Source organism: Pagrus major, chromosome 5 (genome assembly GCF_040436345.1).
Source record: "Pagrus major chromosome 5, Pma_NU_1.0".
In the NCBI taxonomy this organism is placed as follows: domain Eukaryota; kingdom Metazoa; phylum Chordata; class Actinopteri; order Spariformes; family Sparidae; genus Pagrus; species Pagrus major.
In genome coordinates this window covers 5,693,877-5,703,870 of record NC_133219.1, presented here as the reverse complement: position 1 = coordinate 5,703,870, position 9,994 = coordinate 5,693,877, and the positions used below count along the sequence as shown (strand labels likewise).

General features: G+C 42.1%; 1 long non-coding RNA gene across 1 annotated transcript; it reads left to right on the top strand.

Moving 5' to 3' along the window:
- The first annotated feature begins 530 nt into the window (after positions 1-530).
- LOC140996305 (uncharacterized) lies at positions 531-3,434 on the top strand. The gene is made up of 2 exons (XR_012178798.1): positions 531-1,974; positions 2,358-3,434. It is a non-coding gene; the product is annotated as an uncharacterized lncRNA (long non-coding RNA).
- Positions 3,435-9,994: the final 6,560 nt, after the last annotated feature.

Sequence of the window (9,994 nt, the reverse complement as noted above, 5' to 3'; positions counted from 1 at the left end):
TCGCATTTTGCGTGGCCACCAGAAATGACTAGGTTGGAAGATGAAGAAGAGGAAGAGCGAGTGGCTGCTGTTTCCTGCTAAACAATATGTATTGTGAGAAGTTGGAAACCACAACCTGATAAAGGATGGATGATCATACTTATTGTACAAGAAAAATCACAGGAGTGTGAATCGTTATCGAGGAAACGGAAACTCCAAGACACTAAATGAGATCGGGACAAGTGACAGCATAAAACAATAATAAACATTGGAGTTGTCTTTCCAAGATGGAAATCTCTGATCATAGAAAAATTTTTGCAGACTGACCCCGAAGTGTCCTGCTTTCTGCTCTACAGGTAAGAGTAACTTTAAGGATTACAACCGACCGTGATATATATTTGCCCCCACTGCTAATGGTACAAATCCTAGTTAGTGTACAATGTTTATTAGCAGTACACTGAGAAGAAATGCGTATAACGTATAACGTTAGGGGTGCTCCGATCGATCGGCAACCCGATCGGCATCGGTCGATATACCTGGTATCGGAAGTGACCGGATTTTTAATTTTCACCGATCAAAAGAGCCGATGTGACGCAGTACCCGCGCAACACAATTACCGCGAGACAATTACAGATGAAGAGTTAAGATGGCGTCACCGGTTTGGAAGTTTTACAAAGTGTCAGAAAAGGACATTAAATTTGCTGTTTGCTGTGTCTGCTCAAAGGGAATCAGTCGCGGAGGAGATAAGACGCGCAATTTCAACACTACAAACTTAATACGGCATTTAAAAGTCTGCCATGCAAAAGAATATAACGAGTACACCATGTTGGCCTCTGAAAAGGCAGAAGGGGACAGACTGCAAGCTACCTGCAAGCCCAAGTCGAGTCTCGCGCAGCTGTCAATTGAACAGACTTTGCAGCGAGGAGAGCCATATGGAAAAGACAGCAAGAAACAAAAGGAAATAAACTCAAAAATAATGGAGTTCATATGCCTGGACCATCAGCCTCTGTCTGTTGTGGACGACGTCGGGTTTAAGCGCCTGGTGAACCACCTGGATCCACGTTATGTTCATCAAGGACGTAAATATTTTACAGATGTATGCCTGCCAGAAATATACAACACAGTGTATGACCACATTAAAACACTCATGAGTAACGTGACATCAGTCAGCTTCACGAGTGACATTTGGAGTTCAAGTGTCTCTCCTATGTCCATGCTGAGCCTGACCGCGCAGTTTATAAATGAGGACTTCGAGCTCAAAAAAGTGGTGCTTCACTCCCGAGAATTCGCTGGATCACACACCGCAGAGGCCATTGCAGGTGCGTTCAGAGACATGTACCAAGCATGGGGAATACCGATGGAGAAAGTACACGTTATCCTACGCGATAATGCCAGAAACATGGAAAAGGCAATGAAGGATGCACATTTGCCAAGCCTGCCGTGCATGTCGCACACACTCCAGCTTGTTGTACAAGAGGGGGTTTTGTCTCAGCGGAGCATTGGTGACATAATTGCAATTGGACGACGCATTGTTGGTCATTTTAAACACAGCCAGCTTGCCTACTCTCGACTTCAAACTATCCAGAAACAGCTGGGCCAGGATCCCAAAAGGTTACAGCAGGATGTCCCAACTCGGTGGAACAGTACTCTGTATATGCTGCGAAGCCTTTTAGAAGAGAAACGTGCACTTTGCACTTATGGAGCAGATTACGATTTACCTGCCATGTTAACCGCTAGTCAATGGAAACTAGTTGAAAACATGATTTCCCTGCTCGCCCCTTTTGAAGAGCTTACAAATCAAATCAGCTCATCATCTGCCTCTGCAGCAGATGTGATACCAGCCACCCGGGCTCTACGTCGTCTACTGCGGAAAACAGCGGACACTGATCAAGGAGTGAAAACCTCCAAAGCGACATTGCTGGACGCACTAGAGAGGAGATTCAGTGATATTGAATCCGAGCCACTGTACACCATTGCTACAGTCCTCGATCCGAGGTGAGTACATCATTCATAAATTTTGTCGGTGTGTGTGTGTGTGTGGGTGGAGGAGGAGGAGGAGGGGGGGGGGGGGGACAGGGTCAGTATGTGCGCGCGTTTGAGATAGACACGGGGGGAGGGAGAGAAGGTACATTCGTGTTGAACTTAAAACTTTACATTCAGACTTATAATTAAAAATGAGACTATTCTGACAACACTAGTAGGCTCTCCAACTCAGATGCATATCTAGCTTTGGCTAAAGTGAATGAAAAACTTTATAATGGCAATAATGTAGTATGGTTGTCACAACTTGTCAGCATAGCATAATAACCTATGACAACATACATAAAATGGATCAATTAATTTTTTGTCTTTTCTTTGTTTCTCTTGTTAATAAATAGGTACAAGGACAGATATTTCTCAGATGAACTTAAGCAAAAGATCCGTGGGCTTCTCTCTCATGTTCTGAGTCTGACTGATGCTGCTGGACCACAAGAGGAGCACAGTGGTGAGGCAAAGGGTTCTGAGCCACCAGAAAAGGTACCAAGAGATGGCTCCTTGCATGCTATGTATGCAGAACTACTGGATGACAGTGAACAACATGATGGTGTTGACTCGGGCAACCCATCATCAGCACAGATGAATCTCTACTTAACTGAGGCAGTCATCCCACAAAACAGAACACCACTTACTTTTTGGCAGGACAATAGAAGCCGCTTTCCATCGCTTGCACAAGCTGCACGAGCTTATCTCTGTGCACCGTGCACAAGTGTTGATAGTGAAAGACTATTTAGTGCAGCGGGAAACATTATAGATGAAAAGAGGAATAAGCTCACTGCAAAAAATGCAGAGATGCTCATCTTTCTCAAAGTAAATCTGCCAGTGATGCTGCTTGCAAAGGAAAGCAAAGGAAATAATAAAACATTGTCTGTCTGAACTCTAGACACCTCTCTTTCTCTCTCTCAGCTCATAAAAAGCTACCTCATTAAAAGGTACATTATTGTATTAGGTACAATAATTGTTACTGTATTTTGCTACACTTGTTCTGCACTTTTTGGTTGTCTGTTTGTTAATTGCAGGTGAATTGTGAGGGCTGTCTGACTTTATTTATTTATCTGGCTATTTCTTTTTATTTTTTTTACAAGGACTGTGTGACTTTATTTATTTGGCTATTTCCTTTAATGTTTATATATTTACAAGGAGCAAACTGATAAATGCCCTGTTCTATCTAATAAGCCCAGTTGTTTTCCCCAGAAAGGAAGAAAGAAAGAAAAGTTGTTGTTACCAATATATATATATGTGTGTGTTATTTTTTTACTGGAAGGCAACTACATGTATTACAGTTTCTATAGAGTGTAATGTTCACATGGTGGTGTACGTAGAGCTGTTTCATTTTTTAGGAGCATACAGTCTTGAGCTGAGCCTCAACTATGTACAATGTTGCAAATTCCTGCAAATAAAAGAGTCAATTCATGATACCCTCATGTCTTTAATTTAATAATGCTTTGTATACAGGTTCAAGGGTAACCTAATTAAATAACTTGATAATTAATGCTACACTATAAAAAGCAAGCTTCAAATTCAAAATAGAGGCTCTGGTATCGGGATCGTTATCGTCGATACTGATTTCAAAAATCGGTGATCGGTGATCGGTTCCAAAAACCCTGATCGGAGCACCCCTATATAACGTATAACGTATAACGTTAAGTATTAGCACACCATAGACTCAGTTTGTGCCTCTCAGAGAGCTGGTGGTAACGTAGCGCTAGCGAGATTTATTAGATTTATTCCTTGTCTGTTGCAGTGAGACAACACATGGACTGATAACTAAGATATGTAGGGCTGGGAGTGAGCCAAACACAGTCAAAGTAATGACTTAATATATATTCTCACAGTGTTCCATAATTTCTTTGTGGCATCCTTATTTTTATTTATTTATTTATTTTAGTTATAACCTTTAGTTTTATAGACTTAATAACTAAACAACCCTCAACGCTGTTGTGGACGAGTCCATATTTAGAAAATAAGATTCTTGTCAGCTAGGGATGGGCGAGCGAGGGAGTGTTGCAATCTAGAACCCTAGAGTAGCTGGCTATGACCTATGCATGTGTTATATGTAGCCATTGGACTATGTACAATTGCAAAACAATACAGTAGCCAGTAGCACACAGCAATCCCTCGCTCCCTTTGGTTTTACAGCAGGACAACCAGGGCACCCAGCGGGGTGTGATAACCAAGAACAGACAATTGGCCGTGGGTCCCACAGATCTCTCTCTCTGTTGTTCTCCAGCGGATGACCAGGGCCACGAAAATCTCTGTCAGCATAACTGCATTATTGCAATTCGGAATATCGTTACATTCCTAGTGATTATATTAAGTTTTTATGTCCTGGTGGCTAATGAAAGTTTAGTTATAGCTCTCAGCCTAAAATATCTGCCTGGTTTAATTGCAAAGATGCCTACTGATTGGCAAAACTTGCCTTAAAGGACGCCTCTTATTACATTTACATTTAGGGCATTTAGCAGACGCTTTTGTCTAAAGCAACTTACAGTAATTCATACATACATTCATACACTGATGGTGGTGGCTGCCATGCAAGGTGCCAACCAGCACATCAGGAGCAGTTTTTGGGGTTCAGTATCTTGACCAAGGACACTTCGATATGCAGACAAGGGGAATCGAACCAGCGACCTACCCCTGAGCCACAGCCGCTCATATATATATATATATATATATATATATATATATATATATATATATATATATATATATATCGAAAGAAAGACAGAAAAGAAAGAATGAAAGAAAGAAAGAAAGAAAGAAAGAAAGAAAGAAACTTTGCATCCCTCTCTTCATCATTTGACCTGGCCATGACCCTGGCCTGCATTTGGGGTGCCGTGTCACTTGAGCACTGCGCAATTTAGAAAACGGAGAAAGGAGGAGGAAAAGAAATCCCACTGTAGAGGTACTGTATGTTGTCTTTTATATCATTAAAAAAATGCTGTGTTGTATGAAGACGTTTCATTTGTACTAGCCAGCTAAATTGAAATAAAGCTTAACTAGCTAATAATGCTAGATAATGAAGCTATGTTAGCTGCTAAGGATGTTTACGAATCATCTGGAAGTGAAGTCTGTAAACTTATTTGGCTAACTGTTGCTGCTGCTGGCTGTTTAGTGTTCCTCCTCCTACTTAGAATGTTAGACATTGTGCTGAAATTCACTGACCAATATGGACAAATAATTACACATATTGTTGGGCATGTGTAGGTAATAATTTGTTATGTTGAGCCACTGGTGCAAGTAGTAGTGTGCAGGCATGTTTTTGCTTGTACAGTAATCTACTCTATAACTGTCAAGATGCACTCAAGACATTTTTGCAGAAGGGCCTTCTAATCTGCCAGACAGATTTAACAGACTTAATGCAGTGGTATAACAGTATGGATGTACTGTATGTCTGAATACAGCTGCAAGTCAGGCAACAAGCAGCAGCAGCACCACAACATCCAGCACGCCACCTACCTCCAGCGAAACGCAGCCTGAATCCTAATCCTAATCTCGCCTAGGGCACCAAATGTGTAGAGCCGGCCCTGGATGGCAGCATGTTGTTCCTTCCCCGTTCACTTCACCTCGACGGCTCACTAGCTGCTCACTCAGCAGCAAGTCGCCAGCTTCGTTTACACAACTCACAATTTTTCCCTCCATCAAGTTTGTGTAATTTACTTCACGCATGTCACCCTAATTCCTTCATCACCCACTGCAGCAGTGGACTTTTGGTCACAGATGATCACAGTTTTGAGGAGTGACATGTTCTGTTTGTGTCTCAGTGCTGCTACACATATGATGTGTCCTGTTGTCCCTGCAGCATGTGTCAGCCCAACCATTTCAAAATGATTCTGCACCAATGTCATCCAGGTAAATTCTTGTGTTGCATGTATTAGATTACTGAAGTGTGTTTAGAGGTGCAAGTCAGAACACTATGTCAGCTGATGTTTGGGGCTGTTACTGTTAAAGCTGCCAAGTACTGAAGAGTTTCATTCCACCTCCAGAGGTGAGTGAAAAAAAACAGTCAAAAGAGCGATTTATGTTGAGATGTGTTGATGAAGGTTCTCAGTCATCCAGGTCATGGTAATTCTAAGTTCTGTTTTGAAGGCATCTGGACTTGTTTCAGTTTCTTGAAGACGTTTCCCCTCTCATCCAAGAGGCTTCTTCAGTTCTAACTAACTGGAGGAGCTGCAGGCTTTTAAACTCTGTGTGGGAGTGTCCTCACAGAGTCATTAAGGTCATGTGTGAGCTCTGAGTTTCAAAGTCGTTAGGGCCACTTGTGGGTCGTTGACCCAACCGGCATTCATGTGAGTCAGTATGCTAGGTGGGTTCAGGAGTGAATGGTTGTTAAGCTGTCTGGGGAGGGAACTCAGTACTGCATTGCAGGTGGGTGATAAGTAATGTCCCACCTACAATGCAGTTAGGCCACCTCCTCTGTTCAAAGACAGTTGTTCCAGTTTGACATAGATGGATTATTTTCATCCTCTTTCAGACCATCTGTCTTCTCTGGCCAAGATGTTTACATTGTTGTCCCAAAGCAAATGATTTTTTTCCTTCAGATGTAAGTGGACAGCAGAGTCTTGACCTGAGCAGTTGGCCCTCCTGTGTTATGCCATTCGCTTCTGGAGAGGTTGTTTTCCCAGTGTATAAGTCTGTGCAGTCCTGGCCACAGAGTAAGTGGCAGATAAAGACTCTTTTCATTGCACACTCTGGGGCACTAGAGCAGGCCTGTCAGAGGGCTAAAAGGCAGAGCTGTGCCCCTGCCTGAATGAAATACAGCATGGAAAGAATTTCCTGAAATGGACCTCAATTGCTTTTGCCACTAAACAGCAGAATATGCACTGGAGGAATCATCAGCAGAGTGTTGGGTCTGAGTGGCTTGTTAAAGCAAATTTTAGGATCACATGATCAAAATTAGACAAGAAATGAACATGCTGCAGCTCCATGAAAGGGAAAGAATTCAAAAATGCACTGAATACAGGTTTTCCTCTCTACAAATATTCAATTCCTTCCACCTGAGACTTTGAAATGATCTGATTTTTGTCGCAGGGGAGCCTCTCCTCAGAGTTGAGGGGTGGTCGAGCAGCACTGAAATATGGCAGAGGAGGCCGTAATCCTTGGCTTTCCTGTGCTGACTGGTCTCGCAGAGCCCAGCTGGTGTTGGGTTTTCATCCAAGCAGCTGGGCTTGGGTGTTTTGTGGTCCTCTTTGAAAGACGATAGTCAAATACAGTCCCTCCATGAGGCCCCGAGGACCCTGCCACTGCAGCCACACTAAGCAGAGACGCCTCTGTTGCTGACGTTTAAAAAGACAACAGGCCGGCAGAGAGCAGCTGGAAGACTCTGGGAGATCTTGGCAACAGGTGAACACAGCACCAGTGTGAAGGAGAATATCTGGCAAGTGACTTGGAAGGTCTTGAAGTAATGTGGGAACTCAGGATGTTGTCAATATGGGTGAAATGTGTCTGACTCAAGCAGTGGGAAGAAATAAAAGACACAAATGTTTTCAGTTCAGGGAGGTTTCTCAGGCAGGGTGGGGAAGCAGCTCTCCTGCTGGGAGAGGCGCAGGGTTAGGTGAAGCTTTTCATTTACCCCAACAGAGGAAGTGGACTTTAGGAAGGGCCTTGGCAGTGTGTTGATTGGGCCTTTTCGTCAATCTGACTGATCTAGTGTTTCTGATCTGGAAAGGCCTCAGGGTTGAAATGGTTTCCTTGTATTTTTGCCTGGCCGCACAGATGGTGGAAAATAGCTCTGTAGTGGGTTTTGCTTGGCGAGGCAGCTCTGTTTTATTTGGAGTCCTGCGCTAAAAGGATGAGTCGCCCAGTTTGACTGGAGTGAGCCCCAGGCCTTTGGAGGCACTAAAATCCATATGTCAGATGTATAAACAGCAGCCAGTGTTTTATTTACAGCATTTGATCCTTCAGCATGTACCCAGGGTTCACTAGCTCCACACTGTGGAGAGAGGAGCAGAAGTTTAACATACCTGGGTTGGGTAGGTGAGATAAGAACATGCAACAAACACAAACTGAGACAACTTTCACATGCAGTTCTGTCAATGCAATCCTAAAACCTTAACGATAAAGAGATGTTAAACTTTTCAATTTCATTGAATGTTGTGGTTGAATTTCGAATTTTTGCGATGAAACAGGAAGTTGTTGTAACTTAAATACACAATGTCCATTGTGTCATCTAAACTTGATATACTAGATAACATAAGATAACATATAATTAGGTGTTCTCTACCGCCACAAAGAGGGCGCAGGAAGTGACATTAAAGTCCAATACACATTCAGAGCAACATCAGAGTTTTGTTGACGAGTCGTTATTCAGTTATGAGGCCTTGGCTGCCACACACATGGGGCTGCAAGGGCCCTTTTAATTCTGCTTGCAGCTCTAACAATATTATATTATATTATGCGGGTTTTGAGCTTGAAGCAGCTGAGGACTTCAAGGAGGCTCATCCTTATCAATCTGTGTTCATCTAGATTCAAGGAACATTTCGACATTTTGGTCAATGTACATTTTCAGTTTAAGCGTTAGATGAGAGGATTAATACCACTCATGTGTATGCTAAATATGAAGCTATATCCAGTTAACTTAGCAGAGCATTGAGACTTGAAACAGGGGAAAACAGTCCAGTTTCATCCAGATATAACAAAATCTACATTAGCTTGTGCTAAGCTAGACAGTTACAGTGGCATTAAGTTGGCAAAGTTAATCAGGAAGAAGTTGAGCCCGCCCGAGGGAATGACGGCAGGGAAGTTTACAGCCTCATTTAGTTATTAAGTAAACAAAGATGCAGAAGCTCCAGAAAAACTACTTTACTACTTTATCGTCATCTAAAAACAACAGCTCCTGGAAGGAAACCACGTCTGCGGCAGAGAAAAGAAGCTATGTTAAAAGAAGCAATACAACAGTACATCTTGCTGGGGCTTTACAATGCTGGAGACCACTCTAGGCGAGTACAAAGATGAACTTGCAACATCTCTTTAGACCCGTAAGTAACATCTAACGTTGGCTGTTTACTGAAACATATCTGTAGTGTAACTCAATAACACAAACTGTAACAATTAGCATGATGTGACTGTTATCTTGTTACTGTGGCGTTGTTAAAACTGAGCTAAGTAAGATATAATGTAAATTTAAACACAAATGCCACATGTGAAGATCATAGGACATCTGCAGTTTGGTCGAGTTTTGCGTATTCATGCTCTGCTGTCAGTTATTAGTTGTCTTTATTAATCACAAATGACTGTAAATTGTGATTGTATGGACACACTAGTAAACAGACTGAAAAATGTCACTCAGTTCATCATATTGTAACTATTTGGCATTCCTGTTATGAGACGATGCAAAATTTGAGATTGGGAAACTTCTCTATACATTTTTGAGGACATAACAAGGTTTATTACTTGTGTCTAGCTGTAATGCCATTGTAATTGCAATGGCACTGTTAGATATTGTGTGCAGTCGGTAAATCATGAAAGTCTTGCAACAGGTATGAACAGGGAGCAGCTCTGGCTTCTACCCCCATAAAGAAACGACCAGGCCTACAGAGCTGCAAGATCCTGCGGTATCAAGCATAGGACCGAGTGACAGTGACAAGTAAGTCTAAAGTGACCTTTAGACCTGTGTTTGTTAACACCGATAGAATGAGCTGTTCTCAGAATTTGGTATACTTGTATTTATTTTGTAACAAAAAAATGCAACTGAAGAATGGTGAACGTATGGGTAAATAAAGACATAACTCATAATAATTATTTCAGTCTTTACAATTTTAACAATTCGAAACAATGAATTTGCGTAAAAACAAATAAATGACAAAAAGGGTTTTGAATTAAACATTGAGGACCTGTACACACGTACATGGGTATTGGGAGGCGTGAGAAGGGGGGATATACTGCCCCTATTTGTTTAAAGCAGGTGGCCTGGAATTAAAAATAGGTCCTTTAAGTTTGAATATCACCATGCCAGTTAGGACCCATCATCAGGTAGAGA